Genomic DNA, 23,769 nt, shown 5'->3' with positions numbered 1-23,769 from the left:
ATATAGTTTAAGACATATTTATCTGGAAAGTGCTGTTTAATTAAATGTAGTTGAAAGAGAAAATTTTAAATAAATCTTTTATAGCTTCAAATTTTATCTTATTATTCATTATATAGGTCCACCTGCAAACTAGTCTATGAAAAATCAGTCTATTAAAAACTGTGACATAAATAAATGATCTTTAGTGGTGACTGGCAGAACCTTTCTTTGGAATCAGATAAAATAATGCCATAATTTTAATAGCCAAATTTCTTCCCTGTTTAATGCACTAACAATAGGCATTAACAATTAGTTCAAAACCAGTCTAATCTATTACAAGTTATATGAGCTGAGGTAGGTATATCAACTATTTCAAACTTCTGTCACATTTTCATGTCAATATTTCTCCCCACAAGATTGTTGTTGTAGTATTTCACAAGCAATAATCATTTTGCATGTTGGATAAATGATAATAATGGTAACAAAATATAATAATTGGAAGGACTATGCCTAATCTAAAATCTACAAACTTAATGCTTTATCTCTAAAAAAGTACAATTCATTTCAAGTTAAGCATATATTGTTTTCTTTCATAGAATGTTGTACGACATTCTGAAGTTTTTACTGATTATGGGTATATATAGTGCTAATATGTAGCAGATGTATGCAGACTGATTATTTCTAACCCAAATATCATCATTAAATAACCTTAAATTAGAGTTTTGTTCATCTGGAATTATGTGAGCAGTGAAAATTTTATGCACATATTTTCAGGATTGATTATCTGATTACTGATGATCAAGAGACATTTATAAATTATAACTTTTGCATGCAAATGATTCTTATAGTTAATTATAGTGCTAATAAGCTATTTGTCTTAACACTAAAAAGAAGTCTATTACAAACTGTGACATAAATTAATAATTGTTGGTGGTGACTGGCAGAAAAGCATCTATATAAAATTACCACAATAAAAATCAAGGATGAAGTTACAAAAATTGAAAACAAATGCTATGAAATATTTAAAAGTGGTAAGCTAAAGACAGTAAAATTCTTTAAATGTGACTACTTCTTATTTCTGGAAGAAGAAAGGATTTTATGAAAAATATGAATGCCATTATGTAAGACTAGTAAGGGTCTGTTAATGCCTCCTCTTATCTACAAAGTATTACATATTATCATATCTGTAAAGACAACAGCTTTTATAACTTCTTTGTAACTTTGATTATTGTTAATATTTGCTTCACATTTTCTGTTAGACCTGTATTTTTTCTTTTTTTAAAGGTCAAACTGTGGTAAAATACATGTAACATAAAAGTTATAGTCTTAGGTATATTTAAGTTTACAGTTCAGTAGTATTATGTACAGTTGAGTACAGTTGAGTACTCAACTGTACATAATACTACTATAATATATAATGTAATAGTACATTGCTATACATATAATATCTAGAACTCTTTTTGTTTTGTAAAACTGACATTTTTACCTTTTAATCAACAACTCCCCAATTCCCTTATTCCCTCAGGTTCTGGTAATTACCTTTCTACTTTCTGTCTCTATTAATTTTGTTATGTTAGGTACCTGACATAAATGGATCATACAGTATTTATCCATTGTGACTGCATTGTTTCACTTAACGTATGTCCTCAAGATTCATCCATGTTGCAGCATGTGTTGAAATGTCCTTCCTTTTTAAGGCTAGATAATATTTAATTAAGATACATACCATATTCTGTTTATCCAGTTATCCTTTGATGGACACCTGAGTTGCTCACACCTTCTGACTATTGTGAATGATGTTGCTATGTATGTAAGTGTACTAATATCTCTTTGAGATGGATGCTGTCATCTCTTTCAGGTATATTAAGTGTACTAATATCTCTTTGAGATGATGCTGTCATCTCTTTCAGGTATATACAGAGAGGTAAAATTGATTCATAATATAGTAATTCTGTTTTTAAATTTGTGAGGAAGTGCCTTACCATTTTCCTTAGTGGTTGCACAACTTGACATTCCTACCAACAGAGTGTAATAACTCTAATATCTCTACATTGCACCTAACACTGGCTATTTTCTATTTTGTTTGTTTTTAATAATGATACTAATGAGTATGAGGCTTTTATGACTTTTAAACAATAGCTGGTGGTTACATATTTTCATTTACAAATTCACTTCAAAATGTGGAGAAACCTCCCACTTGTTGTATGCTTTACTATATTTTATTTTCAAAGGCAGATCTCAATTCACTAAAATGGCAACATTGAAAACAAGATGAAGAGGAGAAGGAGGAGGAAAAACAAAGGAGGGTTGAGGAGGGGGTGAGAAAGAAATGTTCATACCAGTGGGATAGAAGAGTATCTGAACTAAATAATCCAGTGGTAACTGCATGAATCAAATTCTAACTGGTATGAAAAATGGTAATAACTGATGTGTACTCCCCACTCTTAATATCATAAAGATGTTTCATATTTAACCAAATTATGAATGACTGAAACAGGAGCATACAGTAGAGAATCAATTTATTCTTTTTTAAGGACAAAATTACTTTGTGGATTTAAAATATTACAGTAATTTATCTTGGCATTATGCTAGAGATCCATAAAGAAGAAAGACTCTGGTCTTTGACTCTGGTGTCAAATACATGACTCCAAATTGCATTTTGCTACTTACTAGTATTCATATGAGTTTTGCAATTCTTATTTTTTCTCTACTTCATAATGAGAGTAATAATGCCTTTGCAGATTGAAGTTAAAAAAAGCAATCTATTTACAGATGCCATAATCTTGGATATAAGATATTCTAAAGACCCACTAAAATTGTTTAAGAACCAATAAACAAAGGTGTCAAAGATGCAGGATACAACATTAATGTACAAAATCAATTGTATTTCTTACATTATAGATGGATAATTGAAAATAAAACCAAGTGTTAATTCTGTTTACATTGACATCAACAAACACTTAAGAATAAATTCGGAGGAGGACTCAAGATGGCGCTGTGAGAACAACCCAGGATTGGAGCTCTCCTTGAATCCGCGGAGAGGTAAGTCGGAGCTGCATTTCCAGACTGATCTTTGTTGCCCACAGAATGGGGAAATTCCCAAGTATAAAGGAGACGTGGGACGCCTGGCAGTACTGCTGCCTGGCGAAGCCGGCAGCCAGGGTGGCGGCGGCTGGCCCTACCTATCGCTTCCCACAGGGTGCGCTTGTCTGGGTGCCCTGTTGAACCGGCAACCTGAGACTTGAGAGGGCTGGACTTGAGACTGAACGAGACTTGGAGAGTGGGCCAGCCCAGGGGATTGCAGGAACAGAGCGTTTGGGCTAGCCCAGTGGGACGAACAAAACCGCGATTTCAAACGATCCCTGTGCAGTCGGTCCCAGATGCTCTGTGGGGGAGGGGCATCCACCATTACCGAGGCAACCCGCCCCAACTGAGATACACGCCCACTGCTGACACAGCCAGACGTTGCCGAGGCAACCCGTCGCTACTGAGATACATGCCCACTGCTGACGCAGCCTGCTGTTGCCGAGGCAAGCCGCTACAACAGAGACTCCGCCTCAGGGCATGGCAGAGACCACAGCAGAACAGCAGAGCCGGCCCCAACAGGGCAAGCCTCCCAACAGCAGGGTGGAGCCTCGGCAGGCAAACAGTGGTTAGTCTGCCGCCTAGCTGGGCAGGCCACCTCAACCAACATCCAAAAATAAAGCCCGAACACCCCAACACAGAGCATTTGAGAAAAAAAAGGGTTTTTTTAATGAGCTCTGTTGCAGCAGAATCAAACATAGCAGCCTAACAGCCCTGAATGAACAACAGAGATCACAGCTCAGCAATTGAGCTCCTATAAAATACAGACTGTCTTCTCAAGCAGCTCCCTAACCCCTCTATATCCATAAGACTGACATTTGGCAGGCATCATCCTGGGACAAAGATAGAAGAAAAAGAAACTGGTAGCATTCCTCACTGTGCCACAGCTGCTAGAGGTGCACCCCAGACAAGCAGGGCCTGGAGTGGACCTCAGCAGTCGTACAGTGAAGGGGCTAGACTGGTAGAAGGAAAACCAAGTAACAGAAATACTTCATCATCAACAATCTGGGTGTCCACTCAGAGACCCAACCGAAAAGCCAGTAACTACGCAGACGACAAGTGGATAAATCCACAAAGATGGGAAGAAACCAGCGAAAAAAGGAGGAAAACACCCAAAACCAGAACACCTCACCTCCTAGAAAGGACCAAAACTCCTCACCAGCAAGGGAACAAAGCTGGATGGAGAATGACTGTGACGAAATGACGGAATTAGACTTCAGAAGGTGGATAATGAGAAACTTTAGTGAGCTAAAAGAACATGTATTAAATCAATGCAAAGAAACTAAGGAACTTGAAAAAAGATATGAGGAAATGATAACAAGAATGGATAACTTAGAGAGGAATATGAATGAATTAAAGGAGCTGAAAAATGCAATACAAGAACTTTGCGAAGCATGCACAAGTTTCAATAGCCAAAATGACCAAGCAGAAGAAAGAATATCTGAAGTCGAAGACCAGCTCAATGAAATAAAATGAGAAACCAAGATTAGAGAAAAAAGCGCAAAAAGGAATGAACAAAGTCTCCAAGAAATGTGGGACTATGTGAAAAGACCTAACCTACGTTTGATAGGTGTACCAGAAGGGGACGAAGAGAATGAATCCAAGCTGGAAAATACTCTTCAGGACATCATCCAGGAAAATTTCCCCCACCTAGCAAGACAGGCCAACACTCAAATTCAGGAAATACAGAGAACACCACAAAGATATTCCACAAGAAGAGCAACCCCAAGGCACATAATCATCAGATTCAACAAGGTTGAAATAAAGGAGAAAATACTAAGGGAAGCCAGAGAGAAAGGTCGGGTCACCCACAAAGGGAAGCCCATCAGACTCACAGCAGATCTCTCAGCAGAAACACTACAAGCCAGAAGAGAGTGGGAGCCAATATTCAACATTCTTAAAGAAAAGAACTTTCAACCCAGAATTTCATATCCAGCCAAACTGAGATTCAGAAGTGAAGGAAAAATAAAATCCTTTGCGAACAAGCAAGTACTCAGAGATTTTGTCACCACCAGGCCTGCTTTACAAGAGCTCCTAAAAGAGGCACTACACATGGAAAGGAACAACCAGTACCAGCCATTCCAAAATCACACCAAATGCTAAAGAGAATCAACATAATGAAGAATCTACAACAACTAACAGGCAAAACAGCCACTTAGCATCAAAATGGCAGTATCAAATTCACACATAACAATATTAACCCTAAATGTAAATGGACTAAATGCACCAATCAAAAGACACAGACTGGCAAATTGGATAAAAATCCAAAACCCTTCAGTGTGCTGTATCCAGGAAACCCATCTCACATGCAAGGATACACAAAGGTTCAAAATAAAGGGATGGAGGAAGATTTACCAAGCAAATGGAGAGCAAAAACAAGCAGGAGTTGCAATTCTCATCTCTGATAAAATAGACTTTAAAGCAACAAAGATCAAAGGAGACAAAGAAGGCCATTACATAATGGTAAAAGGATCGATACAACAAGAAGAGCTAACGATCCTAAACATATATGGACCCAATACAGGAGCACCCAGATACATAAGGCAAGTTCTTAATGACTTACAAAGAGACTTAGACTCCCACACAATAATAGTGGGAGACTTCAACACTCCACTGTCAATATTAGACAGATCAACCAGACAGAAAATCAACAAGGATATCCAGGGCTTGAACTCAGACCTGGAGCAAGCAAACCTGATAGACATTTACAGAACTCTCCACCCCAAATCCACAGAATATACATTCTTCTCAGCACCACATCACACCTACTCTAAAATTGACCACATAATTGGAAGTAAAGCACTGCTCAACAAATGCAAAACAACTGAAATCATAACAAACAGCCTCTCAGACCATAGTGCAATTAAGTTAGAACTCAGAATAAAGAAACCAACCCAGAACCGCACAGCTTCATGGAAACTGAACAACTGGCTCTTGAATGTTGACTGGGTAAACAATGAAATGAAGACAGAAATAAAGAAGTTCTTCGAAACCAATGAGAATGAAGACACAACATGCCAGAACCTCTGGGACACATTTAAAGCAGTCTCTAGAGGAAAGTATATAGCAATAAGTGCCCATATGAGGAGAATGGAGAGATCCAAAATTGACACCCTATCATCAAAATTGAAAGAGCTAGAGGAGCAAGATCAAAAAAACTCAAAACCCAGCAGAAGACAAGAAATAACTAAGATCAGAGCTGAACTGAAGGAGATTGAGACACGAAAAACCCTCCAAAAAATCAATAAATCCAAGAGCTGGTTATTTGAAAAGATCAACAAAATAGGCAGACCACTAGTCAGATTGATTAAAAAGAAAAGAGAGAACAACCAAATAGATGCAATCAAAAATGATAAAGGGGAAATCACCACAGATTCTACAGAAATTCAAACCATCATCAGAGAATATTACAAACAACTCTATGTACATAAACTAGTAAACCTGGAAGAAATGGATAAATTCCTGGACTCCTGTGTCCTCCCAAGCCTAAACCAGGAGGAAGCTGAAACTATGAATAGACCAATAACAAGGTCAGAAGTCCAGTCAGCAATTAAGAGCCTACCACTCAAAAAAGCCCAGGTCCAGACGGGTTCACAGCAGAATTCAACCAGACACACAAAGAGGAGCTGGTACCATTCCTTCTAAAACTATTTCAAACAATCCAAAAAGAGGGAATCCTTCCCAAATCATTTTATGAGACCAACATCATTCTGATACCAAAACCCGGCAGAGACCCAACAAGAAAAGAAAACTTCAGGCCAATATCCATGATGAACATAGATGCAAAAATCTTCAATAAAATATTGGCAAGCCGATTGCAACAGCAAATCAAAACACTTATTCATCATGATCAAGTAGGATTCATCCCGGGGATGCAAGGCTGGTTCAACATACGCAAGTCTATCAACATAATTCACCACATAAACAGAACCAAAAACAAAAACCACATGATTATCTCAATTGACGCAGAGAAGGCATTTGACAAAATTCAATAGCCCTTTATGCTAAAAACCCTCAATATACTCGGTATCGATGGAATGTATCTCAAAGTAATAAAAGCTATTTATGACAAACCAACAGCCAATATCATACTGAATGGGCAAAAACTGGAAGCATTCCCTTTGAAATCTGGCACTAGACAAGGATGCCCTCTTTCACCACTCCTATTCAACATAGTACTGGAAGTTCTAGCCAGAGCAATCAGGCAAGAAAAAGAAATAAAGGGTATTCAAATAGGAAAGGTGGAAGCCAAATTGTCTCTATTTGCAGACGACATGATAGTATACCTAGAGGACCCCATCGCCTCAGCCCAAAAACTCCTGAAACTGATAAGCAACTTCATCAAAGTCTCAGGATATAAAATCAATGTGCAAAAATCACAAGCATTCATCTACACCAATAACAGACTTAAAGAAAGCCAAATCAAGAACGAACTGCCATTCACAACTGCTACAAAAAGAATAAAATACCTTGGAATGCAACTCACAAGGAACGTAAGGGACCTCTTCAAGGAGAACTACAAACCACTGCTCAACAGAATCAGAGGGGACACAAACAGATGGAGAAACATTCCATGTTCATGGTTAGGAAGAATTAATATTGTGAAAATGACTATACTGCCCAAAGTAATTTACAGAATCAATGCTATCCCCATCAAGCTACCATTGACTTTCTTCACAGAACTGGAAAAAAACACCATGAACTTCATATGGAACCAAAAGAGAGCCCGCATAGCCAAGTCAATTCTAAGCAAAAAGAACACAGCGGGGGGCATCACACTACCGGATTTCAAACTATACTACAAGGCTACCGTAATCAAAACAGCATGGTACTGGTACCAAAACAGAGATAAAGACCAATGGAACAAAACAGAGGCATCGGAGGCAACACAACATATCTACAACTATACAATCTTTGATAAACCTGACAAAAACAAGCAATGGGGAAAGGATTCCCTGTTCAACAAATGGTGTTGGGAAAACTGGCTAGCCATGTGCAGAAAGCAGAAACTGGACCCCTTCCTGACACCTTACACTAAAATTAACTCCAGATGGATTAAAGACTTAAACATAAGACCTGGCACGATAAAAACCCTAGAAGGAAATCTAGGCAAAACTATCCAGGACATAGGAGTAGGCAAGGACTTTATGAACAAAACACCAAAAGCATTGGCAACAAAAGCCAAAATAGACAAATGGGACCTAATTAAACTCCACAGCTTCTGCACGGCAAAAGAAACAGTCACTAGGGTGGATCGGCAACCATCCGAATGGGAAAAAATTTTTGCAGTTTACCCATCTGACAAAGGGCTGATTTCCAGAATTTGCAAAGAACTCAAACAGATTTACAGGAAAAAAACAAACAAGCCCATTCAAAAATGGGCAAAGGATATGTACAGTTACTTTATGAAAGAAGACATATATGAGGCCAACAATCATATGAAAAAATGCTCATCATCACTGGTCATCAGAGAGATGCAAATCAAAACCACATTGAGATACCATCTCACACCAGTTAGAATGGCGATCATTAAAAAATCTGGTGACAACAGATGCTGGAGAGGATGTGGAGAAAAAGGAACACTTTTACACTGTTGGTGGGAGTGTAAATTAGTTCAACCATTGTGGAAGACAGTGTGGCGATTCCTCAAGGCCTTAGAAATAGAAATTCCATTTGACCCAGCAATCCCATTACTGGGTATATATCCAAAAGACTATAAATCTTTCTACTATAAGGACACATGTACACGAATGTTCATTGCAGCACTGTTTACAATAGCAAAGACCTGGAATCAACCCAAATGCCCATTGATGATAGACTGGATTGGAAAAATGTGGCACATATACACCATGGAATATTATGCAGCAATCAGAAATGATGAGTTTGTGTCGTTTGTAGGGACATGGATGAATCTGGAGAACGTCATCCTCAGCAAACTGACACAAGAACAGAAAATGAAACACCGCATATTCTCACTCATAGGTGGGTGATGAAAAATGAGAACACATGGACACAGAAAGGGGAGTACTAAACACTGGGGTCTATTGGGGGAAAAAGGGGAGGGCCAGTGGGAGGGGGAGGTGGGGAGGGATAGCCTGGGGAGAAATGCCAAATGTGGGTGAAGGGGAGAAGCAAAGCAAAGCACACTGCCATGTGCGTACCTACGCCACTGTCTTGCATGCTCTGCTCATGTACCCCAAAACCTAAAATCCAATAAAAAATTTAAAAAAAAAAGAATAAACTCAACACAAATTAAATCAGAGTATGAAAAACACATGCTCTAAAAAGTACAAGGCATTGCTGAAAAAAAAGTTAGAAGATAAATAATGCAAAGAAAACTCACATTCATGGATCAAGAAACTTAATGGTGTAAAGATAGCAATATTCCTCAAATTGATCTACAAGTGTAAAGATGGCAATATTCTTCAAATTGATCTACAAAGTAAATGCATTCTCTATCAAAATTCTAGCAGGCTTTGTTGCAGAAATTGTCAAGTAGATCCTGAAACTTGTATAGATATACAAAACAATCTTTAAAAAGCTAAAATTATACTAAAAATGGAAGGATTTAAACTACTCAACTTCAAAAGTTATGATAAAGCTACAGTAATCAAAACTGTATTACCAGGTACAGTGGCTTATGCTAGTAATCCTAGAGTTTTCGGAGACCAAGACAGAACTTCTTGAGCTCAGGAGTTTGAGAGCAGCCTGGACAACATAATGAGACCTCATCTCTACAAAAAATTAAAATATTAGCCAGGCATGGTGGTTCACATGATTTGCTACTTGGGAAGCTGAGGTGAGAACATTGCTGAAGCCCAGGAGTTTGAGGTTACAATGAACTATGACCACACCACTGCACTGCAGTCTGTGTGACAGAGACCTTAACTCAAAAAAGAAAAAGAATGTGTGATGTACTGGCATAAAGATAGGTATCAGTGGTTTAAAACTGGAAGTTCAGAAATAAAGTCTTAGATTAATGGTCAGTTGAATTCTGAAAAGGGTGACAAGACAAATAAATTAGAAAGAATAAGTTTTTCAAAAAATAGTGTAACATAACAGAATATCTACATGCAAAAAATAAAATTGGACACCTTCCTTATGTGATACACAAAAATTACCTGAAAATGAATGATAGATCTAAATGGATGAGCTAAGACTATAAAAGCCTTAGAAAAAAATATAGTAGTAGTAAATTTTTATGTCCTTGTGTAAGGCAAAATCTTTCTAGATATGGCACTAAAAGCACAAAGGAAAAAATTAAAAATTAGATAAATGGTATGTCATCAAAATTAAAAACTTATTGCTTCAAAAGATAACAAGAAAATGAAAAGACAATCTAAAAAGCAGAAGAATGCTTGCAAATCCTTATTTCCAGTAAGAAACTTATATGTATAATGTAAATAATTATTTCAGTTCAATAAGCAAAAAGATAAATAACCCAATAAAAAAAAGTACAAAGAATCTAGTAGACATTCCTCCTAAGAAGATATACAAATGTCCAATAATCATATAAAAACACATTCAACAACATTAATCATAAGATAATTGCAAATTAAAACCACAATGAGATATAACACCCATTGGGATTGTTATAATCAAATAGACGTAATAACAAATGTTGGAAAACACATGGTAGAGCTGGAAAAATTATACAGTTCTCATAGAAATGTAAAATGATACAATCAACTTTCAAAAAAGTGTAGGCTCCTTGAAATTTTAAACTCACATTTACTATATGAATCAGCATTTATACTCAGCATTTACCCAAGAGAAATAGCAAATTTACACACCAATATACATAGAAGCATTATTTATAACATAAAAATAGGCCAAGTGTGGTGGCTCACACTTGTAATTTCAGCACTTTGAGAAGCCATGCAAGAGAATTGCTTGAGCTCAGAAGTTTGACACCAGCTCTGCCTCTAATTTTTTTAAAAAACTTAAAAATTAGCTAGGCTTGGTGGCATGCACTTGTAGTTCTAGCTACTGGGGAGGCTAAGGCAGGAGCATAGTTTAATCCCAGGAGTCTGAAGCTGCAGTGGGCTATGACTATGCCACAGAACCCCACCCTGGGCAATAGAGCAAGACCCTGTCACACACACACACAAACAAAAAACAAAAAGAAGCCAAATATCCAACTGATGAATGAATTCATACAATGGGATACACACACAAACACACATACAATCACATAATGGAGTGTTTACTATGCTTAGTAGCTTACTTTCAAAGAGTGGAGTATGCAAAATAAAATTGTGGAGAAACTGCATTGGCCAGGCAATCAAGGTAAGCATTATAATTGATAAGTCAACTAAATAACGTGTACTTCTATTATGCTATACTCTGGATGCTTCACTTCTATGCTATTCATTCTAAAATCCTGCAATCCTATCCTAACCATGAGAAAAACATCAACCATCCCAAATTAAGGACATTGAATAAAGTTCCTGTCCAATATTCAAAACCATCAAGTTGGTGTAAAACAAAGAAAGTCTGAGAAACTGTCAGAGTCAAAAGGAGCCAAAAGAAATCTGGATACTAAATGTAGTGTGGTACCTTGGATGGGATCCTAGAACAGGAAAAAAAAATGTTAGGTAAAAACTGAGAAAATCTGAATAGGATATAGACATTAGTTAATAATAGCATATCAATATTGGCTTATTAATGCTAATAGACCACTAATATAATATGTTAATAATATAAGAAATTGAGTATGCTGTACTCAATTGTATCTTCTCATTTTTTCTAGAAGTCTATAAAATTCTAAAAAGCAAACTTCACTAAAATATCATTTATCAAAAAATGATGCTTAATAATATATCTAGCCAAAAAGAAGCATGAAGCTCATTAATATAATTGTTTAAATTGCTGACTGAAAATAATAAATTTTTTACAATGATTATAGGTAAAAATATTCCATCTTAAGTTCTCTCAAAGTTATTCTATTAATTCAACACAACCCAAAAACTCAGTGTTTTCCACAAAATTTGAGAAGACCTACCTAAAGTTTAAATGACATAGAAAGAGTCATAGACATTTTCAAGAACAAAAATGCAGCCAATATATTTCAAGACAAAAGACAGAATATTTCAAACATTGTGGAAAGATAATTAGACCAGTAAAACTGAATACAGAATACATACAAACCCCCACTTTAATGAGAAATTTGGTATATATCAGCAGAAGCATTACACCAGTCTGAAAAAAATGAAATATTCAATAAATTGGTGCCTGTTTAATGGAAAGTCTAGATGGAAAGCTCTAATCTGATCATCTGCCATCAAAAATTAGAAAAACCAGGGTTTAATTTACATACTTGAAGCTAGTAGAGAGCACCAAGTTAGCCAAGTCTGGAAATATCAAGATCCTAAAGAGACGGAAAATACAGATTTGTGACAGACCAGTATTTATGGTATCTTTTCTCTACCTTTTGCAGAGGCATTTTCCCAATGCAAATGGCAGCAAAAGTATCTAAGAATCTGAGCAGCCCTTTCAAGCACCTCATAGAAGTTGAAGAAACAGAAGTTGGAGTTCAGGACCCATCAATGTGGAGGCATTCTAGCAATGAACTCTAGATTTAAGATGGGTTTCTTAAAGAAATGAAAACAAGCTGTAAATAAAACAGTCCTTTCAGAAAATAAAAGCAGTCACTGAATGACCTCAATCATTGACCTTAGCATGGATATTTGCCTTTGTCTTAGCTATGGCTGAAAAGCTGAGCACAGTTGCCAGTCCCACATTTAAGACAAAAAGATGAGCTCAGGATATCTTGGAGGTGGGCTTTATTAAATACTCTTGTTTTTTAGTTATGTCATAAAAGATTCAACAGGGGGCTAAGGATGAAGTAGAAAATGAGAGAAAATTGATCATAGAAATAAATCCAAAAGAGATCCAGATAATGGAATATCAGATATATCTTTTACAATAGCAGCATTTAACATGTTGAATTAAATGGAGAAAATATAGAAAGTCAGCAAAGACTGGGAATATAAAAAAGAAATGTAAGTGAAAATTTCAGATCTGAAAGATATAACAATTAAAGCCAAGAAAGCAATAGAAGAGTTTAATAGCAGATTAGACAGCCTGCCTTCTCTCCAAAAAAGAAAAAAATGACTAATGAGGTAGAAGATAGTTTATTAGATCCAGGCTCAAGCCTGGAAAGAGAGGAGGAGAAAAGGATGGAAACTACACTAACATGCTTAAGAGAGTTATGGGATGTGTTTAAAATGTTTAACATCACCTTTAAAAATAGAGTCTCAGGAGAAAATGGAAAGAAAAGAGTTCATAAGCAATATTTGAAGAAAAATAAAGAACAATCTTCAAAAACTTCAAAGACATTAAACACAGACTCAAAAAATAGAATGAATCACAGGCAAAATAAGTAGAAAGAAAACAACTCCTAGGCACATTATAGGAAAACTAAAGATTTAAAAACATATTAATGAGCAGGCAGGAAGAAAAACATAGATCCATTACCTGCAAGTAATAGTAGAACTGACAGCTGGCTTTTCTAATAGAAATGATGAAATCAGATGATAATATAACTGAATTTTCATGAAACTGCTAAAAAGGCACTAACTTAGAATGTGATTGCAAGAGAAAATGTACTTCACAAATGAAGATAACATTAAGACCATTTCAGATACATGAAAATGAGGAAAATTGATCACTAATGGATTCATACTAACAAAAATATTTAATGAATACTTAAAGCAATAAAAAACATGATCTCATGTGGAAGTCTGGAAATTCAGATAGAAATAAAAACAAAGATTAAATATGTGAATGAATATATGTAGATATATCTAAATGAATATTGATTGTAACAATAATATTAATACTTGTATGCATTTAAACATTGTGAATAATTAAAGTAACTGATGACCACAGCAAAAAGGTGAAGGTGAAAAACAAAACTAAAGTGTTTTTAAAGTGCTTGCATTGTCAAGGGAGTATTAAAAGCATAAGTTTAATGAAACATTAATAAACCAATAACACATATAGTAATTTCTCATGTAAACACTCAAACATTATTTTAACAATATGACAGATAAGAAGATGAATATTTAAGGCCGTCCAACATGGCTCACAGTTGTAATCCCAGAATTTTGGGAGGCCGAAGCAGGCAGATCACTTGAGGCCCGGAGTTTGAAATTCCATCTCTACTGAAAATACAAAAATTAGCCAGGCATGGTGGAGCACCTGTAATCCCAGGTACTAAAGAGGCTGAGGCAGAAGAATGAACCCAGGAGTCAGAGGTTGTAGCAAGCTGAGATTGCGCCACTGCATTGCAATCCAGATGACAGAGTGAGACTATGTCTCAAAAAAATAAATTTAAAAAAAGATGAATATTAATTGTTTTATTAATCCAAATATGCAAAAAAGGATAAAACAGAAAATATAAAGCAGGTGGAAAAACTGTGAATAATAAGATGGCAGAATTAAACATGTATTGATGAAGAACTGTACTAAATGTACCAACTGAAAGATAAAAATTATTGGCTTGTATTTGTGAAATAAAGACATCATTCAAAATTTAATCAGCCAAAAAGAAAAACAAGCAGGGAAAAAAATATTTCAAACAAACGACGAACAGCAAGATGGCAAATTTAAATAGAAATGTGTTAATAACTGTGTTCAGCATGAACAAAATAAATACCCTAATTTAAAATAAATAAAAATAATTTTATTTGATTAGAAAAACAAAATTCAACTAGATGCTGATACTAATATTAGAAGAAATAGACAATAAAATGACAAGAATTATAAGAGATAAGGGCATTTTAAAATGATGAAAGAGTCAACCAAGTCAGAAATTATTCCATCCAAAACATGAAAATACTAAATACAGTGGTCTCAAAATATATAAAGTAAAAATAAAGTTATAGCAATATGGACAGAAGACATGAAGCTATTGGGTCAGAGTCAAAGGGACAGTTTATTACCTAAATAATCACGGTAGACAGAATATCACTCACAGCACTTACCGATCCTCACTACCTACAAAACAATGTGTCTCCTTATGTGAAGCCGGTACATGCAGTAGGATGCATTATAGGAAGAGAACCCAAGTTCAGAAAACCCTCAATCTTATAAAAAGGTTGTCAATAAATGTAACCAAATTGTTCCCGAGAAATTAAATTTATTATTTTCCTGGTCAGAAAACCAATTTTCTCTCTGTCCAAAGGAAAGCATTATCTATCTTCCAAGTTTTTTTCCCATAAATTCCTAAAAAGATAGACTGAAATAAAAGCTGATTCCAGGTGTAGGTGTGCAAAAACAAAATGAGGACTTCTTGCCCATATCGTGTGTGTGTGTGTGTGTGTGTGTGTACACACACATATATACATTTATAGACAGCAAAGAAAAGCAACAAAAGGTACAAAAAGGGAAACAAGGCATCAAGTCCAACAGTGAAATAAGATATTGAAAGTGAAAGAGTATATTATCTAAAAAAGGCTTGTATCCAGAAAACATAAAGAACTCCTACAAATCAGTAAGAAAAAGAGAGACAATTCAGTTTTCAAAAACAGACCAAAAGCATAATCGAGAAAGTTACAAAAAAGATAAAGACTTATAAAAATGTGATTCATGTTCTATATCATCGGAAATGCCAATTAAAACCCAAATAGCATACCAGTAAATAGCCAACATAATAGCTAAAAGTTAAAAGGTAGAAAATACAAAATTTTGGTAAGGATAAACTTTTATTCCTGCTATTGGGATGCTCCATTATGGAAGTATTATGTCCTGCTAATGGGAGTATGAATTGCTATGATTATTTTGGAAAGCTCCTTGGCAGTATCTACTAAAACTAAACAAGTGCATGCTCTATGACCTACCTATTCCACTCTTAGTATATATCAAGAAAATTGTGTTCATATGTGTATCAGAAACTTTCTAAGGCATTTTCACAGCATCCTTACTCATAATATTCAGAAACTGCAAAGAGTCCATATCTACATTAGAAGCAGAAAAGACATACATTGTGGGGTATTCAAACATGTAACACTAAAGAGTGATTATATAAATAAACTGATGCTACAAACAAAAACACAGATAAGTCTTACAAAACTAAAGTTAAAGAAAATTATTCAGGTACTCTTACCAAAAATACTTAGTATTTTGAATGTCATATAAAGTTCAAAAACTGACAACATTAATCTATTGGACTAAAAACCAGAATGGTGGTTAACATTGCAAACAATAGTGAGAAGGACAGCTTTCAATGTCATTCTGGGGTAATGACAATATTCTATTTCTTGATCCGGATGGTAGTCAAAGATGGATGTTCACCTTGTGAAAATCCATCAAGCTTCATACTTCTTTGTGCATGTTATCCTTCAATATAAAAATTTACTTTCAAAATAAGTAAATTTAAGATAATATCATGATATTGATTTATGGAAGGATTTCTAAAGTAAGACTAAATATGCTAAAGAAAAGCACTGATAAATTTGATTCCATAAACAAAGATAAAAGGTTAGCCTTAGATTGTAAAAGATAATTGCAATAATTAAAAGTAATAAAGAACTAGCATAAAGATTTTATAAACTCTAACTCTGACAACAAATCTAAAAGAATAAAATAAATTGTTCATAGGTTATGAACAAGAAATTCATAGAAGAGAAAACCCAAACTATCAATGAATATTTGAGAAAATGTTTAATCACCCTAGAAAATAAGAGGATGCAAAACCACCACCACAGCACCACCACAAGATATCACTTCAAACCAGTATTGGAAAAACAGCAAATATATTAATGATAAGATATTAATAAAAATCTTATTAATTCTGAAGCTGACACAAATTTGAGCATTGTCATTGTGAAAAAGAATATGTAAACATATAACTTCTGAAAATTTTACAAATCTCTAAAGTGTGAAAACAAGGATTTGGGTGGGAGCCATTTCAGATGAAGGTGCTGCCTGTATGTATCTTAATTTTCATTAACTTCATGGTAAATCTGCTTCTGTACCCAAGGAAGAATGTTTGGAACTCAGAAGTGGTGTGAAGTGTGGAGATGGGGAGGAATATAAATAGGCACAGCCAAGTTGAAATTTCAGGAATAATAAATAACACTGGTTTTCCCATCTAATTCTTAAACTATGTAGGATACATAAAGTCATCAGACAAAGAAGATCAAAATCTTGTGCTTATTAGTGTAGTCTGATTTGGAGATCATAGCTTAAATGCATGACTGTATTGTGCTTCCTAGTACTGAATTCCAGGATGAGGCAGACTCACCAATCAGCCACAGACAGTGAAGGCAAACTGCAGGCTTTCTCTTCCATGGCCTTTACTTAGCCTCTCACACAGGCAAAAGTAATCAGGAAAGAACACATTCAGTAGAAGTCCTAAGAGAATTAAAAGAGGAAGATGGGAGAGCTATGAATGCCCAGTTCTTCATTCCAAAGTTACCAACTAATCGTTTCCATTTCCCCAGAGGAGGAACAAGAGAAAAGGTGGAAAGAAGTCAACTTCTATTATTGTCTCTTCATATGAAAGGAAACATCAAGCTTGGTATATTGTTTCCTGAACTGTCAATCTAGTTAGAAGAGAATGTATGATATTTAATACAATTGAAGACTACATGTCCAATGATATGTCTTTCCTATAATTTCTATATCCTAGAATTGTGATTCTACACAAAATGTATTCCTGAAAAAATAAGCATATAAACAAAACAACTAATGTACTCCTGATGCAGCTAACCCCCCAAATTTAGGGCTCGGCCCAGGAAGGTTATTGGCTTTGCTTAGGAAGGGATTCAAAACAAAGCCAACAGTGAAGGAAAAGTTTATTAGAGCAACAATGTACAGCAAAATGGCTACTCCATAGACAGCAGGGCTATCCCATAGGCATAGTGGCCCAGAGTAGCACCATGGGTTGCTGGCTAGCTATGTTTATATCCACTCTTAGTTACATGCTGATTCAGGGGTGAGTTATTCATGAACTTTCTGGAAAAGAGACAGGGAACTCCCAGAGCCATATAAGCTAACTTCCAGGTCATTGGTATGGTGAGGTAGGTTGGCAGGACTCATCTTCAAAACAGAATGAGTAAAGTTAAGACCAGAAAACCACCCCAAAGGCAACCACTAGTTGCCCTCATTGTCCATCACCGTGAGGCACTCCAACCAGCACCATGACAGTTTACCAATGCCATGGAACACCCTGAAGACTACCTCCCTTTACCATGGCAACAACTGGAAAGTTACCCTATATTTTTTGTCTATTTCTGAATGATCTGCCCCTTAATTTGCACATCATTAAAAGTGGGTATAAATATTACTGCAAACTTCCCATAAACTGCTACTCTCAGCACATTGCCTATAGCTTAGCCCTGCTCCTTAAGTGGCAGTTATTGAATTGCAACATAGCCCCTACCTCAGTAAAGCCACTTTTTTTTCACCACTGGCTCACCCCTGAATTCTTTCCTGAGCCAACCCAAAAACCTTCCCTGTATCAATGGCATCATTCGTAAACTGTCATGGTACTAGTGGGAGCACCTTATGCAAATGTATCTCTTCACATACAATGAGCAATGAGGGCAATTCGTCATTATCTTGTTCTTAGCTGTTTTTTTGCCAGTTTATTTGCTACATCCTGTTTAGGTTAGTTTCTGCTTTGTGCAGCAGGGTCTCTGAAGGCTGCTCAGAAAGTAAGTCCTGCTGAGCTTGGAGCTCATGTCCAAGCAATGAAAAACACATAGCATTGAAAAAGAATGAATTTACTACCCATCTGACATTGATTAATAACCAGAATATATAAGGAGCTCAAATAACTCTATAGGAAAAAAATCAAACAATCTAATTAAAAATGAGCAAAAAATTTGAACTGATATATCTCAAAAGAAGGCATAAAAATGGCAAACAGCCATATGAAAAGGTGTTCACCATCACTGACCATCAGAAAATGCAAATCAAACTGCAATGAGCTATTTCACACCAGTTAAAATGGTTTACATCTAAAAGTCAGATAATAAATGCTGGTGAGGATGTGGAGAAAAGGGAACCCCTGTACACTTTTGGTTGGAATGTAAATTAGTACAACCACTATGGAAAACAGTTTGGAGATTCTTAAAAAAAAATAAATAAATAAATAAAAAATTGAGCTACTATATAGTCCAGCAATTACGCTTCTGTATATATACCCAAAAGGAAGGATGTCAGTATATTGAAAAGATAACTGCACTCCCATGTTTATTGCAACGTTTTTCACAATACCCAAGGTTTGGAATCAACCTAAGTCTCCATCAACAGATGAATGGATAAAGAAATTTTGGTACCAAACACAATGGAGTATTATTCAGCCATAAAAAAGAATGAGATCCAGGCTTGGCGCGGTGGCTCACGCCTGTAATCCCAGCACTTTGGGAGGCCAAAGCGGGTGGATCACGAGGTCAAGAGATCGAGACCATTCTGGTCAACATGGTAAAACCCCGTCTCTACTAAAAATGCAAAAAATTAGCTGGGCATGGTGGTGTGTGCCTGTAATCCCAGGTACTCAGGAGGCTGAGGCAGGAGAATTGCCTGAACCCAGGAGGGGGAGGTTGCGGTGAGCCGAGATCGCACCATTGCACTCTAGCCTGGGTAACAAGAGCAAAACTCCACCTCAAAAAAAAAAAAAAAGAATGCGATCCAATCATTTGCAACACCATGGGTGGAACTTGATGACATAATGTTAAGTGATATAAGTCAGGCACAGAAAGACAAATATTGCATGTTCTCACTTAATTATAGGATCTAAAAATCAAAACAATTGAACTCATGGACATAGAGTATAGAAGGATCACTACCGGAGGCTGGGAAGTGTTGTGGAGGCTTTGGGGAAGATAGGGATAATTAATGAGAACAAAAAAAATTGTTAGAAAGAATCAAGACCTACTATTTGATAACAAAACAGGATGATTATTTTCAATAATAATTGTACCTTTTTAAATAGCTAAAAAAGTGTAGTTTGATTGCTTGTAGAACAAAGGATAAATGCTTGAGGGAAAGGAAACCCCATTCTCCATGATGTCATTATTTCATATTACATGCCTGTATCAAAACATCTCATGTACCCCATAAATATATACATCTACTTTGAACCCACAAAAATTAAAAATAATTTCTTCAAATATATAGAATTACCTATGATAATGAAAAAATTTTAAACGAAAAATGAAAAGAATGAATTTGATCTGCATGTCCATGTGCTACTTTGAGAAATGTTAAGAAATAAAAGCAAAATGTTAAATTACTATATAAATTTTAAAAACAAAACAATGTTTGTAGAAGGGCATAACGGAGAAAGAGGCATGAGTTATCCAATCTCTAATGCTTTAGTCTTTAATAACTAACAGGAGGCCGGGCGCGGTGGCTCACGCTTGTAATCCCAGCACTTTGGGAGGCCAAGGTGGGTGGATCAAGAGGTGAAGAGATCGAGACCATCCTGGTCAACATGGTGAAACCCTGTCTCTACTAAAAATACAAAAAATTAGCCGGGCATGGTGGCGCGTGCCTGTAATCCCAGCTACTCAGGAGGCTGAGGCAGGAGAATTGCCTGATCCCAGGAGGCGGAGGTTGCGCCGAGCCGAGATCGCGCCATTGCACTCCAGCCTGGGTAACAAGAGCAAAACTCCGTCTCAAAAAAAAAGAAAAAATAAATCAATGACAGAAATACTGAAAACACTATAGCAAAATTTAAACATGCATTTTGGCTCACATACATTCAAGTGTTTAGCTCACATACATATCAGTGCATTAGCATATTTTATGAATTAATTATTTAAAATATTTATTACAGAAAGACAAATGTATCAGAAATACAGAGAAGAGCAATAGGTCAGCTATTGCTCTTATGTAGGTCTCTGCCAATCTTTTCAGCCTTAGCTTCTTCCATTCCCCGCATACATACCACATTCCAGTTGCAACAAAGCACTTGAGTTTCCAGAATTTTTGAGGGGATGGTGGGTACAATTTTTGTCTAGAATTGTCCATATACTTAATTGGTGGATATTAGTTCACTTTCAATTTGTTGCAATTATAAATAATGCCACAATAAACGTCTCCTATGTGTTTTATATGTACTCATTAAAGAATTTGTCTAGAGTAGTTGTTCTCATTCCACATGTAAGAATCACTTTGGGAGATTTTAAAAATATATCATTGCGCAGGCCTCCTCCCTCCACCCAAGTGATTCTTATTTTATTAACCTGAGTGCTGCCTTCGGCACTCATGAGTATTTTCCACAGACTAGCCATTTCTCATGTGTAGAACCACTGCTCTAGTGAACTTACATTGCTATTTAGAGTTCTTCCTGGCCTCCTCTAGGTTATCACTGCACCCTGTTCAGTAATCTATTGTATTATATGCAGCTTCTTTACTTTAAAATAGGTAGATGATAGACTCCTCTGTACATTTAATCTATGTGAATATGAAGAACCAGCAAAATAATTGTACCATGAGAGCTGAGAAAGGAGAACAATACAATGACAATGAGATAATTTTCTAAGTTGGGAAAGTTGCACCTGATCAAATGATGTGTTTCTAATCATAGGGCTAAATCTATCACGCAGTACAAAATTAAACTAATAAATATTTGCTAATCAATTGAATGTGTGACTAATATCAATAGATTATTATTTCTAGATTATAAAATTATACTGGTATTTAAAAATACAAGTGCCTAAATGTTTCCTTATATTTATCAAAATAAAACTACCATGAAAATATTTTGAGTTTGTAATAGTTTGATATGGTTCAGAACTGTATACCCAAATATCAGCTTGAATTGTAATCCCTATTTGTTGAGGAAGGGACCTGGTGGGAAGTGATTGGATCATGGAGGTGGTTCTCTCCATGCTGTTCTCCTAATATTGAGGGACTTCTCATGAGACCTGATGGTTTAAAAGTGACAGTTTCCCCTCCACTTTCTCTATCCTGCCACCATGTAGGACATGTTTGCTTGCCCTTCACCTTCCTCCACGACTGTAAGTTTCCTGAGGCCTCCCCAGCCATGCAGAACTGTGAGTCAATTAAACCTCTTTTGTTTATAAATTACTCAGTCTTAGGTAGTATCTTTATAGCAGTGTGAAAAAGGACTAATATATAATTCAAACTCTGAAAGTATAATTTATGAAAGGTATAATTATGGTACAGATTTTGGTATGTTTTCATATAAAAATATACAAATGTTAAAATTTTGATATTTATTGTGTTTTTATCAAACTATTGACCAGTACTGTTTGAATTTATGTGACCAAGACAAAATATGTAAGTTTTAGTATTATCATAATTGCAGGGATAAGAAATGGAATCTCAGAAATGTTAAATAATCATCCAAGAACACTTAGGAAGAGCTAGGATGCAAACTCAGCCTCATTTCTTTATAATACCATGTAGTATCAATTAAACGTCAAAGATTTTTTAACTAATATAAAAATTTAATTAAAGTAGATGTCGAAAAATAATTTGTTGTTGAATTTTGAATGCTAAAAAATTATTAGTATTGATATGTGTGGATTTGATCCTGTCATGCTGTTAACTGATTATTATATTGACTTGTTTGTGCGGTTGTTTTACAGTGACATAGTATGTGTGTTTAAATGTGTTATCTTGTATTATCTAGTATTATATCTTGTATTATCTAGTATTATATCTTGTATTACCTTTCCTTTCTATATTTAGGGCTCCTTTCAAAATCTCATGTAAGATAGGTCTTGTGGTAATAAATTTCCTTAACATTGTCTTATCTGAAAAGGATCTTATTTCTCCTTCACTTAAAAAGCTTAATTTAGTTGGATATGAAACTCTTGGTTGAAGATTTTGTCTTAAGAATGTTGAGTATAGCCCCCAATCTCTTCTGGCTTGTGATTTCAGCTGAGAAGCATATTGTTAGCCTGATGGAGTTCTTTTGTAGGTGACCTGTCTTTTTTCTCTAGCTGCCTTTGATATTCTTTCATTTTGACCTTGGAAAATTTGATGATTATGTGTCTTGGGGATGATATGTAAAATCTTGCAGGAGATTTCCACATTTCCTGAATTTGACCATTGGCCTCTCTAGCAAGGTTGGGGAAGATTTTATGAAGAATATCTTGAAATAAATTTTCCAAGTTGTTTTCTTTCTCCCCCTCCCTTCCAGGGATGCCAGTGATTCATAGATTTGGTCTCTTTACATAACCCCATAATTCTTGGAGGTTCTATTTATTTCTTTTTATTATTTTTTTCTTTATTTTTGCCTGATGGTCTTATTTAAGAGGACCAATATTCACGTTCTCAGAGTCATTCCTCAGCTTGGTTTGTTGTATTGTTAAAGAACATCCAAGAGACTGGAGAGACCAATGTGTGAAACAGGAGAATTTTATTAAGATGGCCACTGGCTCAAGAGGATTAGCATCCCAAGTCTGAGCCCCAGAGAAAGAAAATGGGGTACTTTTATACATCCAGAATGACATAGCAGGTAACAAGTTTATATAAGTCAGAACAAAGAACAGTTAATTAATTTGCAACGTGTCTTGTAATATACATTTTGAGAAATGCATTGTACATTCTTTGGGTGTTATCTTGCCCTGTGACCTTGCGGCTGGTCAGCAAGAAAAACAGGAGTCTTGAGATGCCTGGGAACTTTGCTGAGAATGTGGGAAAAATAGATAAGGTAAGTTTTACAGGGAGTTAGTTAATTAAATATATAAGAAGTTAGTTTATTTTAAGCACAGC

At 35.7% G+C, this 23,769-nt stretch overlaps 1 long non-coding RNA gene across 2 annotated transcripts in view; it reads left to right on the top strand.

The window, feature by feature from the left end:
• The window catches only part of LOC118148394 (uncharacterized), a 114,258-nt gene extending 91,585 nt beyond the window's left edge, over positions 1-22,673 (top strand). For both annotated transcript variants that reach the window (XR_013528271.1, XR_004735204.3), the window contains 2 exons: positions 2,881-3,021; positions 22,008-22,673. This is a non-coding gene — a long non-coding RNA (uncharacterized LOC118148394). The remainder of the gene's footprint in view (positions 1-2,880; positions 3,022-22,007) is intronic.
• Positions 22,674-23,769: the final 1,096 nt, after the last annotated feature.

The sequence above is a fragment of the Callithrix jacchus genome, chromosome 16 (genome assembly GCF_049354715.1).
Source record: "Callithrix jacchus isolate 240 chromosome 16, calJac240_pri, whole genome shotgun sequence".
NCBI classification, from domain to species: Eukaryota; Metazoa; Chordata; class Mammalia; order Primates; family Cebidae; genus Callithrix; species Callithrix jacchus.
The sequence above is the reverse complement of the archived record's forward strand: the minus strand, read 5'-3'. Positions and strand labels throughout refer to the sequence as shown.